Raw genomic sequence first — 16,019 nt, 5'->3', positions numbered from 1 at the left:
TTCTTTTTTTTTATTTCTGTAATTTTTCTGAAAGAGCAAATCATAATTAGTAATGGAACTAGAACTAGTATATACAGTGTATATGTATACTACTACTAGTTGTGTTACTAATTCGGTTATCTATAGATATATGGAAGATATTTTGGAAGTTGAAGTGAAAATTATACAATTTTGAGTGTCCAATCAGAATTATGACTTGCAAATATGAACCATGTGGAGGTTTTTTGATGAAAATGTTTTTTGACAATTTATGTACAACAACAACACAGCAATCAATATTTTTGTCTCATTTGTTTGAGATGTAAAAGTTGCTAAATATTAAGACTTTTTTTAAAGAATAAGTCTTGAATTGTATTTTTTCAGATTTTGTTTTGCTTGTTAGTTTTTTCTTGTTTTCAGCGTTAGCATTTTTTTTAGGATTTCTGTTTAAAACAAGACAAGAAAAAACAAACAAATTGCCTATTAGATATATAGATACACTGAAAAAAATGTTTCATTCATCCAATTAAAAAAATTTAGGGTAATGATTCACATCTATATTTTTTTACTTGAGCCAATGAAAAATAAATAACTTGCCCTAAGGCAAGTTTTCAGTGTATATTCTCAGTAAGCAAGTCTTAATATTGTATGCAATGTGATTCAAATAAATGCATATTGTTGACAGGATGTTTAGATATTTTTACTGAAAAACAAGACAATAACGATTAAAGAAATTATTTCTTGAAATGCGAACTCTGTGACCGCATTGACTAAAGATCCCGCTTACGAGAAGCTGAGCTTAACTTGTATTGCTCTGTAAAGACAGGAAGGAGAGGGGTTTGTTGAGCACTCATATAGGCCCATGGACAGATGCTCGGTCCTTAAGTCTACCCGGCCACTCCCTTTAATCAGAGTAATTATGTGCTGATTAGTCCAGTTTGGTGGCTTTGACCTTACGAGTCTGATCCAACCACTGATTCCAACCTTCAGGATTATGTTGGCCTACTCTAGCCGGCTTCATGCACCAAACGCCCACTACACAGGCAAGAAAGCAGTCAGGAAACTCAGTTAGCCTTGCGTGTTGCTGACACACTGACCTGATCTCAAGGTTTAACAGTCTACACTGACATCATCTACTGAGCCCATCTTACTTGCTTTTAAGACATACAGTCTGAAGGATTGAGGGCAGTGCTTAGTTTGTACACTATGATGTTCCAGAACAAGAACCGGTGACAGATTTGGCCGATCTTTGGAACATAAATAAACACTGCTTTAAACACAGAATCGACATTGAAAAAACTACATCTTTCCTACTCTATTAACATTTAAAAAAGCTTTCGGGCACTTGCGATGTAGACAATTTCACTGAACATAGTGGGACAGATCTTGTTTTGTCGAGTTGCGATGGTCGCTTGTAGTGTAGATTCAGTAGAACAGATGCATTGAGATAGCGCTACATCACTGGTGGTGAGTTTCCCAATGATTTTATAATGGCAAATGAATGTGTAAATCAGATTCTTTTGCAAATACGGAATATTTAAAAAACACAGGTGAGGTGGACTCTTAACAGCTTGAGTTTGTGCATGCAAATATGCCATACTAAAAAATGATAAGTGACTACATCACAACTTGTTGTTTTCCTTTTTTTATGATTTTACTGACCCTAAACCTTATGCATGTGTAAACCTTATTAACAGTAGTGGCCTTGCCAATATTTATCATGCTATTTATCATTATGAAAGTAAAATGTGTTGAATTTAAATATAAAGCACCTAGAAAGGATGTTGTCATGATCACTTCAAAAATGGTTGGCCATGAAGGGATAGAGGTGGTGTGGAAGAACACAGACCTGGTGTTTGGGGCCATGGAGCACAGGCAGGGAATAGCCATGATGCTGATATTCAGGTACAGACCTTGTCTGGTCTGCCAGGATCCATGCTCACCTATCACAGAATGTAGAGTGAGAGCTGGCACTGAAGAGACATTTATTATTATTATTAATGTCGAATAGCTGCTTAATATTTTTGTGGAAACCCTGATACATTTTTTTTGTCAGGGAAAAAAGTTCCAAAGCACACCCTTTTTGATTAATTGAATTGAATTGAATTAATTTAAATAAATGTTGGCACTTTTGATTAATTTAATGTGTCCTTGCTAAATAAAAGTATTATTTCTTTCAAAAAAAAGAAAATGTTTAGAAACACTTTTGAAGGGTAGTGTCCAATCAATAAGTTTATGCATGTATTTATGTACTTGTATGCATATGTACATATTTAAGTAGATGTAAATGTGCATCCTATAATCAGCAAATTTAATTCTAGTCCATTAGAAACAATAGAGTAATCTATCAAGTGTCAATGTGACATCTCTTGAGTTAATTCATTGCATATGTCGGAGTGAACAGGAATGACTGGATCTGGTGGCCCATTGGTTGAGTCCAGTCCCCGTAGCCCGGCACATTCCTGACCTCCTTCTGTCTACCCATGCATATGCTATCGCTGCTCATGAATTATTCATTGAATCCTTCCAAATCCAGCCAGTTGGCCTTATTCACATGCGTAAATATTGCTTAATTAGAAATGAACAAGCCCTATATTGGCCCTCCTAAATGGGCATCACGCTCTCATTCGTGTCAGGTGTCTTATGTGCCATTGATGTTTCTCTTTTACCTCGCAGCGACAAAAGCCAGACATTTTGTGTAGTGAATAACTATGTGAAGATTCCCTAAAAATCTCCTTTTGTCTCCTACAGATATACATAATTCTGGAATGAAATAAGGGTGAGTAAATATTGACAGAAATTTCATTTTTGGGTGAACTATCCTTTTAAATTTGAGTCTGTTCTTCACACAAAGCTACAGTATGACTTTAGTAGACTTTCACATTTTTTTGTACATTTTGAACCCTGATTGTCATTGTATGGAAAAGAACTGTGAAAATTCACTAAAATTTCTCCTTTTGACTTCTCCAGAAGTAAATAACTGCATACAGCACTCTGGGATGGCATGAATGTGAGTAATTGACAGGGTTTTCATTTTTGGGTGAACTATGCCTTTAAATTTCATCCTGTTCTTCACCCAAAGTTTCAGAATACTTAGAATATAGTTCATGAGTCATTTGTTGCTTTTTATGCTGTTTTTGTACATTTAAAGCCTGATTGTCATTGTATGGAAAATAACTATATGAAGATACCCTAAAATGCTCCTTTTTGTCTTCTCCATTAGCAAATAAAAGCAGCGTTCTGGAATAACATGAGGGTGAGTAAATAATGATAGGATTTCCATTTTTGGGTGAACTATTCCTTTAATGCAACAATGAACTTCATATGAAGCCTGTGATTGGAAAACAAAATATCACTAGATAATAATTTATCAGTAATCTACATAGAACAATGATACAGTGACAACAAAGAATCTCATTAACTCGCGCGCACAACTGATTCTGTAATTCTATTGTGCGGTTCTGATTGTGTTCATCCCAGTCGTAATTCAGCTGTAAAGCAAAATTTTTCCCAGTCTTTTTTTAGAGGATGCAAGCTTAGCTTGCGCATGTAATCCCCTGACACAAGCCAAATCCGCTTGTCTGTTAAGATAAGCCCAGGAGAGCTTGCACAGTCGACACAATGGCCCAGACATATTGGTGCTAACTTCAAATACGCCTCGCAGAAAGACAGACAGACAGGAACATGCAGTACTAAAGCCAAAGCAAACACTGCCAGCCAGAAGTAACACTTCCAACGACGGCCCACAGCCACGTCAAAGAAACTCAGTGTTTGTGACGGGACTGTATGGGTGATTGACGACAGACGTATCTCCACCTCTCCTGGGACTGTCTCTCATTCCATGGGACCTGTTAACCATGATCTCCAAAGCTGGAGAGGCAGAGTCTGTGTGGGGGACTTGCCTTCTTTCGGCCCCCATAACAACAGCCTCTGCACTCTAATTAAACAACAGATTACAGAGAGCCACCACATGCACTACCATTGGGATGCACCAAAAAGAGGGAGAGAGAGACTTCCAATGGGTGAAAATGAAACCGTTGCCCCTGCACACATAACTCAGTGGAACTGAAAAGTAAATATGAATCCCATTTACATATTATGATCATGTATATTTGTGCTCCATTAAGTCCTGTGGTTCCTTAAGGCCTTACTGTTAGCATACAGGCAGCTGTAAGGCTACTGAATGGCTAGAAGCTTTAAAAAAAAAAAAACATACCCATGATGATGTGCAAGGCTGCAGTCATAGCCCGTCTTATTCCATGCACAGAGCAGGCCACCACATTGGTAGAACCTATATATAGAAGGATAATAAAACACATTTTAACACTATTTAATAGTTTATTGTGATCAAACCCCAAAACACACTGAAAAAAAACTAAAGATTATATGACTTATAGACGTAATATTGTCTTAATGATCCTACAATGTGACATAAAATGTCTTGAAACAATGGTTTTTTGGTGTTTGACATTGATCGTTTTGTTGTTTGGTGGTGTCTGTAGCGCTGCTGCCATGTGGTAACACTATATTTCAACCATGCATCTGCCTCTCCCGCAAGGCTCAGAGCAAAAGCCTGTGCCAACATCATCGGGAGTTCCATATATTACCCATCTCCATTCCAGAACCCGGTGACGAATGGTAGTAGTGCCCAGATATTAGAGTGGGGGGGGGGGATAGGAAGGGGGGGGGGGGAGGGATGGGCGTTGGCCCGCTCAGAGCAAAAGCCTGTGCCAACATCATCGGGAGTTCCATATATTACCCATCTCCATTCCAGAACCCGGTGACGAATGGTAGTAGTGCCCAGATATTAGAGTGGGGGGGGGGGATAGGAAGGGGGGAGAGAGAGAGATTGTCGTCTGTCCTTGGAAGTGCGAGCACTTCTGTAGAACAATTAACTTAATTAAGCAGACAGCATGAATATTCATAAGGCAGTTAATGTCTCCCTCATTCAGGCCGATGAATGTGATGCAATGACTCGCTAGTCAAGCATGTCTAAGAGTCTCGTGGAAACTGCACCAACATTTTGGTTCTTTGCCTGGAATATCAAAGAAATTAACAGTCCCCCTGAAACCCTTAAAAGCAGGCAAATTAATTAGAAGCCTGCAATTTATATGCTATACGTACTGAGCAGTAGGCTACATACTATGGTGCAGTGAGAGAGCCTTTAATTGGGCAGGGCGCTGCATTTTGGTATGTTTATCCTGCATTGTGTAAATAAGGTCTTAGATACACTCTTTGTAATTAGTTTAATCTTTCGAAAAAGAAAACCTTGAATTTGTTCAACTTGACCATTATGAATACTGACAGAAAGGAGCATAAAAATGACAAATTAAAGCGTTAAAGAAGCTTGTCTGTTTTCCAGCTAAGATAATTAGACCTAAACTTGGCTGCTATATGAGGGCATTTCATGTATATTTTATTGATGTGCACATGGTAATTACTTGCGGTGAATCACTATAGTTGATTCAGGTTCTTTATTGGCATCAATGGTTCCATGAAGAACCTTTAACCTCCATTGAACCTTTCCACTGCACAAAAGGTTTGTTACATTCTTAAAAATAAAGGTTCTTCATCTGAATCAATGGTTCCATGTAAAACCTTTAACATCCATGGAACCTTTTCATTGGACAAAAGGATCTTAAAGATTCTTTATAGTGGAAAAGGGTTCTTTAGATAATTAAATGTTCTTCACACTAACAAAAAAATGGTTCTTTTGAGAACTGTTCACAAAAGGTTATTTGAGGAACCCACAATGGTTCTTCTATGGCATTACTGAAAAAAACTTTTGTTTTTAAGAGTGTAGATTATTAAAATGTTGACTACACCAAGAAAATAATGATTCTTTTAGGATCTGTACACCGAAAACTTCCATGGTTCTTCTATGGCTTCACTGTGAAAGCCCCCTTTTGGAATCCTTTATTTTTAAGAGTTTACATGGGTGTTTTTGCAAAGTTGTAACAGAGAGAGTGATTTGACTCCATTTCCTCCATCCCTAAGGATTGACCTGGGTCTGATGTCACATTGAATGACACATCCGAACCTGTGCTGGAAAACTGCAGAGGCAGGGGGTCATCCCCCCCCCCCCCCCTTTCTAAAAGTAGGGGCAGCTACCGTACCAATCTACCCTGCTCTCCCCTCCTCTTCCCACCCCAGTTTGCCAGCTTTTTGGGGTTGGTTTGCGCCACATTCCTGCAAAAAAGAGAGAATTTGAGGTTAGTCAGTCCTGTGTGAGTGTGGACAATGCGCAGGGCTTTGTGCCGCTGATCCAAGGCCAGTGGAACCGTTTCAAAGGCAGCAAAGGAGAGTCAAATGGAGGATGCTCCATTTCAGACACTCTTGAAGGCAATTAACTCGGTGTGTGTGAGTGGGCCATTCAGAGTCCTGACTGTGATTAAATCAATTTGATAATGATACTCTCACTTGCTGCTGTTATGAGCTGCCTGTTTGTTTTCGCTAGAGGAGTTTCAGAACCCAATCAAACTAAATCATTCTGACAGTACAGAAACTAGAGACCGAAATTACTAGAGTTCGATTTTTAATTGGCAGCACGCCTCTGATTGTTTTAGTGCTGGAATGAAGCATAAAGTCACAGGCTTTACCCACAAGGCTGTTGCTATACATTATCATATTTTGACATGCTGTGATTATCGATTATAGGTTTTATTTCCGTTTCCTCATTTAAATACCTCATGAAGGTACTTAAGTACCTCAAAATTGTTCTGCGGCTTTGAGGACATGTTATGCTAGCGTTTGTATTAATTTATTTAAAGTTAAATAATAAACATAAAAAAATTACAGATTATACAAGTAAAATTGGTTTTGATCTAATAATATAAACTTATTAGTAGTATTACATTGTACATTAAACTATATATTTTTTCATTTAGTTATGTATTTGGCGACAGTTACCTTTTTTATTAAATACTTTTTTACTAAAAATATTTAACAGATTATTCAAATAAAATTGGTTTAAAATTAATACAGTATTATAACACAATTAATGAAAATATAGATACAATAATACCACAAACGATATACAATTTATATTTTGATTTATTATTTTGATATTTTTATTATTCCACTTTTAATTCATAAAAAAAAATACAGATTATGGAAGTATTTGCTTTCATACTCTCATGTCCTTCTGAAACATGTTATTTAACAAGAATAACCATTGGGAATTTGTATTTTGGAACGTGTGTTACGTACTAAAGCCAGGTGGTTTGAGGGGGAGGGGTTAACGATTTGGTTTTGTGACATCATCTGGGAAAAAGCTGGAGATGTGTTGATACAAGTTCACAAAGAAAAAAACATTTGTTTACTTTCAGAATAACGTGTATATGTAACGTGTATGATGAATTGTGCACAGCAAGACCAGAGACGTGTGTAATAAAAGCAAATTGGGTCAATTTTGAATTCATGTTGACTCGGCGAGGACCGAGATCACTCTCCTGAGAGGAGCTGGACATTTTGGGCTGTACGGGGGACAGCTGCAGCAGAAAGAGATCCTCTTCCACCCCTGATCCTCACCTGCTGGTATTATGCCGAGAGGAAGTGCTGCTTGGAGAGGCGTGAAGATGGAATCTGTGTCCCTCCCAGCGTCCATCTGGGCCCGGAGAAGCAACCCGTGGGCCACCTCAGCTATAGAGCCATCTCCCCCAACACATACCACACTAGAGAGAAAGCAAACGGATGGGCGGTGAGTTATGTGACCCAAAACTCATGGCCAAGGGCTGGCTAACACGCATGTAACAATTAGGCTGTTGTTCACTCATATGTGGATAAATGTAAATCCATATGGACGATTATTTGATTGAACATACAGATTACGCATGGCAAAAATGTCAGTTATTCCTTAAATATGATTAAATGGATTCCATTAGAGGAATCCATTTCAGTTAATGGAAACCATAATTCCCATTATGTTGTATTGAACAATAGATTAAACCATGGAAGTGTTGAGGGGCACCATGTATTCGAATTAAGAAAAAAAAAAAATTTTTTTAAGAATAGCAGAAAATCTGTCAGATCTCAGCAGCAAAATAAATCATTAAAAAGCGGCTGAGCCCACTAATCTGCTTTAAGCACATTACTAATAAATGAACACAGCCTAGTAAAGCTGATTACATTTAATTCAGAAATGCCCTTTAGCAATACTGTACAATCTCACAAATAGATTTGTTTAGCAGACACGGCCAGCACTAATAAGCAAGTAGTCATGCCACTCACAAAATTAGTTCTGTGACCTTGCAGTCGCAGGTGTTTGGGATAAATCTGATTGCAATGTTTTGATCCATATATGTTAAGCCTCGAAGGACACTGCAAATCTACCAAATCAGGATAGTAAATATTAAGCGATGCATCAAAGCTCACCTATTCACCTTTGGGAGTGGACGGGACTAGCTGTGTTAAGTCCTTTTATGCTTTTTGCAGGTGGCAGAGACTGTGCCTTATCTTCATCTGTAGAGGTTAAAGCTTCAACCGAGAAGCCTCACCAAACACACGGCGTGCAGAGACAATGCAGAGCTTTATTGGAATGACGGATGGGGTCGAGATGAACAAGCCCCATTCCACATTAGCCAAGGTTCAGTGTTGAAGTTAACTTGTTGTGTGTAGAACAGTCAACTGATTAAGAATGTTAATCAGATCAATTACACGATATGCTGATTAATTAAATTAAAATTAACTGCATATCAATATTTAAGACAAGCCATTATTGGAGGCTTTATACATCAACATAGTTTTGTTTCATTACCAGTAAATGTAAGCTCCTCACTAGTTCACAGTAATTCATTTTTCAGAGTTTGCTAATCTGTCCAAGGAAGACTTCACATTGAGTCTGTCATTTCTTTAAATGGTTTGACTAAGATGCGCCTGAAAGCAAGCATAGTGCTGCCACTTTGCAGGAAAGGGCGTATTAGTGAGATCATGGTGAGGGAAAAACTAATGCAAAAGTAACGTAACACTCTGCTTCCATAAAAGTAACATTCCCCAACTCTGCATGTCAGTCTAATATTGTGGCACTTATCTCACTTCCCATCTATCAGTAGTCAATGTGATGGCATTAAAAATTGCACAAATATAATCTTTCCATTGAGGGTGCTGATAATGAACACAAATGTGTGAGGGGAATAATTGCATCCATCGCTGATGTGCCATCACTTTAATGTCTATTGTGTGTGGCACACCGTGTGACTTCATATGAGACGCAACTGAAATAGCACCGTTCCATCTAAACTGGAGGAAGCATCAGTTGCTGAAGTAATTAATGAGTGATGGATCTATTAATGAAAAAATGTGATTAGTATTACCTTTGCAGAATTCTTCAGAGGTTAATTAAATGAGTTCAAAGGAATGCAACATATTTCCTCTACAGGGAATAAATGGGATGTGAGGAATTATTCAAGTTTCTTCTTTTTTTTTTTTTTTTGCTACCATGTTCATGTCTGAACAAATGCAAAATGTGCTGAACCAAAAGATTAGCATTTTTTTTTCTTTCCTTTCTTTTTTTTTTAAATAGTGCATCAAATTAAACTATATAAGAATGTGAAATGTTTCCCTTTCCTTAATTTTCCCTTTCATTAAGCTAACGTTTATTTTATATTTGATGGTTTTAGTTAACTATAAAAAGCCTGAGCAAAACAAAATTATAAACGCAACACTTTTGTTTTTGCCCCCATTTTTCATGAGCTGAACTCAAAGATCTAAGACTTATTCTATGTCCACAAAAGGCTTATTTCTCTCAAATATTGTTCACAAATCTGTCTAAATCTGTGTTGGTGAGCACTTCTCCTTTGCCGAGATAATCCATCCACCTCACAGGTGTGGCATATCAAGATGCTGATTAGACAGCATGATTATTGCACAGATGTGCCTTAGGCTGGCCACAATAAAAGGCCACTCTAAAATGTGCAGTTTTATCAGCACAATGCCACAGATGTCGCAAGTTTTGAAGGAGCGTGCAATTGGCATGCTGACTGCAGGAATGTCCACCAGAGCTGTTGCTCGTGAATTGAATGTTCATTTCTCTACCATAAGCCGTCTCCAAAGGCGTTTCAGAGAATTTGGCAGTACATCCAACCGGCCTCACAACCGCAGACCACGTGTAACCACACCAGCCCAGGACCTCCACATCCAGCATCTTCACCTCCAACATGATTGTAAAGCGCTTTGGGTGTACAACAATACACAAAGCGCTATAAAAATGCATCATTCATTCATTCATTCATTTTGTGTACATAAAGTCTTAGATCTTTGAGTTCAGCTCATGAAAAATTGGGGCAAAAACAAAAGTGTTGTTTATAATTTTGTTCAGTGTGTGTGTGTGTGTGTGTGTGTGTATATATATATATATATATATATATATACACCTCACATTCTCTCCAGCGGCACTCTCTCTTTGAAATAGCTGATACTGTATTGAATCAGCTTCTATTTTTGTGACTTTTTGCAGTTTCTTCTTTTTTATTGGGGCATCATAACAAAATAATACAGCTGACATACAGAAACGGTCCCTTTCCCTTCCTAGTTGGCCCGCCTTTTTTAAAAGTTTTAAAGCCTACGATATGACTTGCGTTCAGAGTGCTCTGGTTCTTTCTGGCAGGAAATTTCAGAGAAAAAATAGGAATCAGTTATTATAGCAGCAGATACGATACTTTCTTGTTCAGATTATTTACATAACAATGTACACAGCCATATCCCCCTGCAGCCCAAGACTGGTTGCCCACTGAAACTAAGCAGGGTTAAGCCTGGTTAATACCTGGATGGGAGACCTCCTGGGAAAACTAGGTTGCTGCTGGAAGAGGTGTAAGAGGTGGCCAGCAGGGGGTGCTCACACTGTGGTCTGTGTGGGTCCTAACGCCCCAGTTTAGTGACGGGGACACTATACTGTCAAAAAGCACCGTCTTTCGGATGAGATGTTAAACCGAGGTCCTGACTCTCTGTGGTCATTAAAAATCCCATGGCATTTCTCGTAAAGAGTAGGGGTGTAATGCCGGTGTCCTAGCCTAATTGCCCCCCTGGCCTTTGTCAGTCATGGCCTCCTAATAATCACCAACCACTTGATTGGCTCTATGACTCTCTCTCCTCTCCACCTGTAGCTGGTGTGTGGTGAGCGCACTGGCGCCGCTGTCCTGTGGCTGCCGTCGCATCATCCAAGTGGATGCTGCACACTGGTGGTGGTTGAGGAGAGACCCCCCCACATGATTGTAAAGCGCTTTGGGTGTACAACAATACACAAAGCGCTATAAAAATGCATCATTCATTCATTCATTCATTTTGTGTACATAAAGTCTTAGATCTTTGAGTTCAGCTCATGAAAAATTGGGGCAAAAACAAAAGTGTTGTTTATAATTTTGTTCAGTGTGTGTGTGTGTGTGTGTGTGTATATATATATATATATATATATATATATATACCCATCATAGTCTTCCAAGCTGCAGTCTTTCAGAATGGACAGTGCGTGGATTGTGATTGTGGAAAAGAAAGAGTTAATGGTTTTTTACAAAAAAACAAAACGGAAGCACTCCAAACTGTCTTTAGTACCCTTTTCCAAGCATTGGCAAATGGCTTAAGCCGAACATATGGTCCTGGCTGTAAAACAGAATTTATACTTGCATGCTGTTTGCATTTTTAATCAAGAATATGAGTTGTGGGACAAAGAGGCGACCGCTCTTGTGTTCGGCCTTCCCAAGCTGTTCAAAACAAGGTCAAGATTTTTCCCACCATTCACCTCTGCAGTTATTGCAGTACTGTAATGTAACTTGAGTAACAAGTAACAAAGGGTCATGGGTCAGAAAAATAAGGTTAAATGTGGTCAGTCAATTTTGTTGGATATAGGCTTGATCCAGTAGCATTGTCGATTCAGGTTTGGTGTCGTGTGGCACAAACCCCTGGCCTGTGTGGCACAGAAGAATGCCACTGAATGCGGGGGAAGAGGGGTGGCACACCGCAGATGGCATTGTGCACTCCCCACTTAGCATTTTCTGGGGCATCTCCACCATGGAGCGGGTCCCAGCTGTGACCACCCATCAAAGGGCTCACCATGGCTGATGTGACACTTGCAGATGGATGTTTTTTTGTTGTTCAAGAACGTGTTTCATGAAGCAAACAGATATGCAAGTGCAAGTCTGTTCATTATGACATGCCTGGCTCTCCCTGGTACCAGCTTACAGACAATGAAACCTGTACACAATTGTGGGGACAGAAAATCGTGTGTGTGTGTGTGTATGTGTGTGTATATATATATATATATATATATATATATATACCCATCATAGTCTTCCAAGCTGCAGTCTTTCAGAATGGACAGTGCGTGGATTGTGATTGTGGAAAAGAAAGAGTTAATGGTTTTTTACAAAAAAACAAAACGGAAGCACTCCAAACTGTCTTTAGTACCCTTTTCCAAGCATTGGCAAATGGCTTAAGCCGAACATATGGTCCTGGCTGTAAAGCAGAATTTATACTTGCATGCTGTTTGCATTTTTAATCAAGAATATGAGTTGTGGGACAAAGAGGCGACCGCTCTTGTGTTCGGCCTTCCCAAGCTGTTCAAATTCTTTTTTAATAAATCTGTAAAAATGTCAACAATTCTGTGTTTTTCTGCTGTGTGTACATAATTTTTTTTCCTCATTAAACTTAAATGATTTTAGCAAATGGCTGCAATATAACAAAGAGTGAAAAATTGAAGGGGGTCTGAATACTTTCCGTACCCACTGTATATATATATATATATATATATACACACACACATATATATGTGATCACAAATACTGTAAAAACAGCAATATTGTGAAATATTACAAATAATATTTATAATATATATAATGTGTATATATATATATATAATAAACATGCAGTTATCATCTCATAAATACAAATTAATCAATTCCATTTGTTTTACTCAAATTTTGTTTAAAAACGTCAAAAGATACTTAAAAAATAATGCCACATTATTTTCAGTTCATTCGTGACATGGAAATAAAAGGTATTGCATTGTGGGATGCAGTATGCTTTGCTGTATGTACTGTACATTGATCTGAGCATATACATTCACATACTACAGAAATAGTAGTATGTTATTTTGCTGTTCCAGACATAGTCATAGACTCAGTTACTGTATGAGTTAAATTCTCAGAGCTGACCTGTAGGGGGAGCACTTACAAGTCAAAGTGAACTTCATGTTCACTCACGTGGCTCTGACCTTGCCAAACAAAGCCACAACCCAGGCGCCTTTTTCACTTCTCACTAACTGAGCCACATTCTGGCATGAGCTGTGAAATATCATTATTTTTAGTTAAAAAATCTAACTTCGATTTAAAACTGGTCTAAGCACATAAAATGCTAAATTAGACTCTTAAATGATCATATAAGTGCCAAAAATGAGATTTCCATGTACAAGCTTTGGCTATCAGTAAATAACTGTGAATTACAAACTGTAATTGCTTCTCTCAAACACAACAGTTCGCTAATATTGCCTGTTCATCTCTTACAAAGTCTATAGAGCTAATTCAATCACTTATATTCTCAAAGCTCTGCGTTCTGAGCGGCAGAATGAGATATTTAATTTCTATTAGGTAAAATGCTGTTTAATGGCTCCACCTCGAGCTCTCAGCCTCTGCCCTCGGGAGCACATCATCAGGAAACGGATTCTATTACTGTTCAAATGGCTTCTGGAATCAGGTAGCCACATTCATTAGAGCACAGATTGTGGAGTCCCCTTCCCAAAAGCAGGGGGCGCCTGGTGCGTGTTTGGGTGTGTGTGTGTAGTAGTGCATGGATGTCTATGCATATATAGTATGGGGTCCTGTGTATGTGAGGAGGTGGGTAAAGGGGAGGAGAGGGGGGAGTCCCACACTGTGTTAGAACAGATGGGTGCAGTCCCTCCCCTTGGGTCAGGTTACTGACGGAGGATACACTTCTTCTGTCATTATGAGTGTGAGATGCATTTAGAACCGTCCACAGCAGTGTTGTACAGCTGCTACTTATGAGCACACATACACAACCACAAACACACTGCAGAGAGATATAGAGAGATGTAGGAATAAAAGAAAAGGAGAGCTTGGTTGTACAAACATTTGCGCATATTCATAAGCATCACATTTGAATGTATTTGATATGCACTTTATCAGTTCATGCATTTCATGAGAATGTTTTTGCTAGCACCATGCTCTATTGTTTGAGCTACAGCAACCAACATTTAAAAAAGCAAACCAGCACAAATTTAAAAAAGCAAAATAACATTATACATTAGGTATACATTTTATCAGTTTGTGCTACAGAAAGCCAAATTTAATAAAGCAAGATAATTTGATTAGCTCATGATAAAACATAACTATGTTACAAGGTGGTGATTTCATTTGAATTCATACAATGTGATTTGTACAGGAACATATAATTTTTAGAAAAAATAAGTAGGTTCTCTCCTAAACCTAAATGTTACTGCAGCGTAAGCAGATCATACAAAACATGTGTGCATATTCATAAGCATCACATTTACATGTATGCACTAGTAGACGGTATACATTTTTCGGAGTTGCTAGCACCAAGCTGTACTTTCATCTACAGCAACCCAATTGAAAAGAGCAAGCCAACACAAAATTTAAAAAGTAAAATAAATTGATAAACTCCACCGAATCTCATGAGAAAACATAACTATTTTACGAGGTGGTGATTTTGTCTATTTGTACAGAACCATATAATTTTCAAAAACAAAGTAAGCATGAGGGTCCACCCCTAAATGTAACCATCAGAGGGGCGTAAGCAGACAAAAAATACAAAAACATGAATAAGATTGCACAAATTCATGCAAATTAAGGGCTGTTCACACCAAGGATGATAAAGATAACTATAAAGTTTTAATTCTATGAGAATAGGGAAGTCCCCACCACAACTCTAACTATAAGGCCCTGTACAGTAAGTCTGTAGGTCCGCAAGACCGCAAGTGCACGTGAAGTGTGCCATTTGGGACAGGGCCCAACAACACAGAGGAACAATATCACTGGTAGCACTTTCACAATAGTTTTTTCCAGCTAAAAATTGACAGCCAATCAGAATCAACCTGACTTTGAAGAGCTTGAGGATTTAAAGCAGCACGCAATTATAATAAAGAGAAAGTTAACATGGTTTGGTGTGGACTCTAATATAATTATCATTATAGGTATCGTTTTGGTGTGAACAGCCCTTTAGCCACCAACTCAAATGTAAAAATAGTTATGATTTTCAATGAGTGTGTTGATTAACTATATGCTTGCTAATGCAAAGCTCACTGCCATGATGCTGGGGTGTTGTGGGTTATGCAAAGCATTGGATAGGTTGCTAGTGTGATGCTATGTAGTCTCACGTAGCCAGACCTTCAGACTGGCGGCAGAAGGTCTGGGAACCATGGCCGCTTTGAATGGCCAAGGACCGCCCAAGAGGCCATGACTGACAGATAAAGCAACCAATCACATTTCGTTTTGTGCCACGTCATGTTTAGGGGCGTGGAAATGTGTAAAACTCTTGGACGTATTTTAAAGGTACGCCGCTAAATATTTCACATACTTATGAAAATGCAGCGTTTAGTTGATCCTGATAAGCGCTCATTGTCACAGTTATAAACATGACGGCTTTCTTCTAACATGAGTTGGGTTTGGCGTCACGGCATATTTGTTTCCAGGTGGAACATTAAAGAACGCATCTCCCGGAAATCCTGTATAATTCAACCAATCCAATGACGACTTCGAAACTCCCGAAGTGTTTCCAATTTTGTGTGCCTTATGCATCAAATGTTCAGCCAACGGTCCGTGGGCGTGACGTCTGAGGCTGAGACTAGATGCTACATGGTTGCCAGGGTGTTCTGAGTGGTTGCTAGGTGGTTACTTGATGGCCCACTCTTAAAGGGGTCATAGGATGCTACATGCACTTTTACAAGTTGTTTGAACTGAAATGTGTGTTGGCAGTGTGTGTACACAACCACCCTATAATGATAAAAATCCACCCAGTGTTTTTTTTTATCTGGTTAAATGTTTTCCCCTTTCTCAAATCGAGCCGATCTCAGATGC

At 38.6% G+C, this 16,019-nt stretch overlaps 1 pseudogene; it reads right to left on the bottom strand.

Annotated features, from left to right (window-relative positions):
- Window positions 1-16,019, bottom strand: part of LOC107601608 (ceramide kinase-like protein) — a 59,896-nt pseudogene that overhangs the window by 2,801 nt on the left and 41,076 nt on the right.

The sequence above is a fragment of the Sinocyclocheilus grahami genome, unplaced genomic scaffold (assembly GCF_001515645.1).
Source record: "Sinocyclocheilus grahami isolate Dianchi unplaced genomic scaffold, SAMN03320097.WGS_v1.1 scaffold308.1, whole genome shotgun sequence".
In the NCBI taxonomy this organism is placed as follows: domain Eukaryota; kingdom Metazoa; phylum Chordata; class Actinopteri; order Cypriniformes; family Cyprinidae; genus Sinocyclocheilus; species Sinocyclocheilus grahami.
This window is presented reverse-complemented; position numbering and strand designations above follow the sequence as displayed.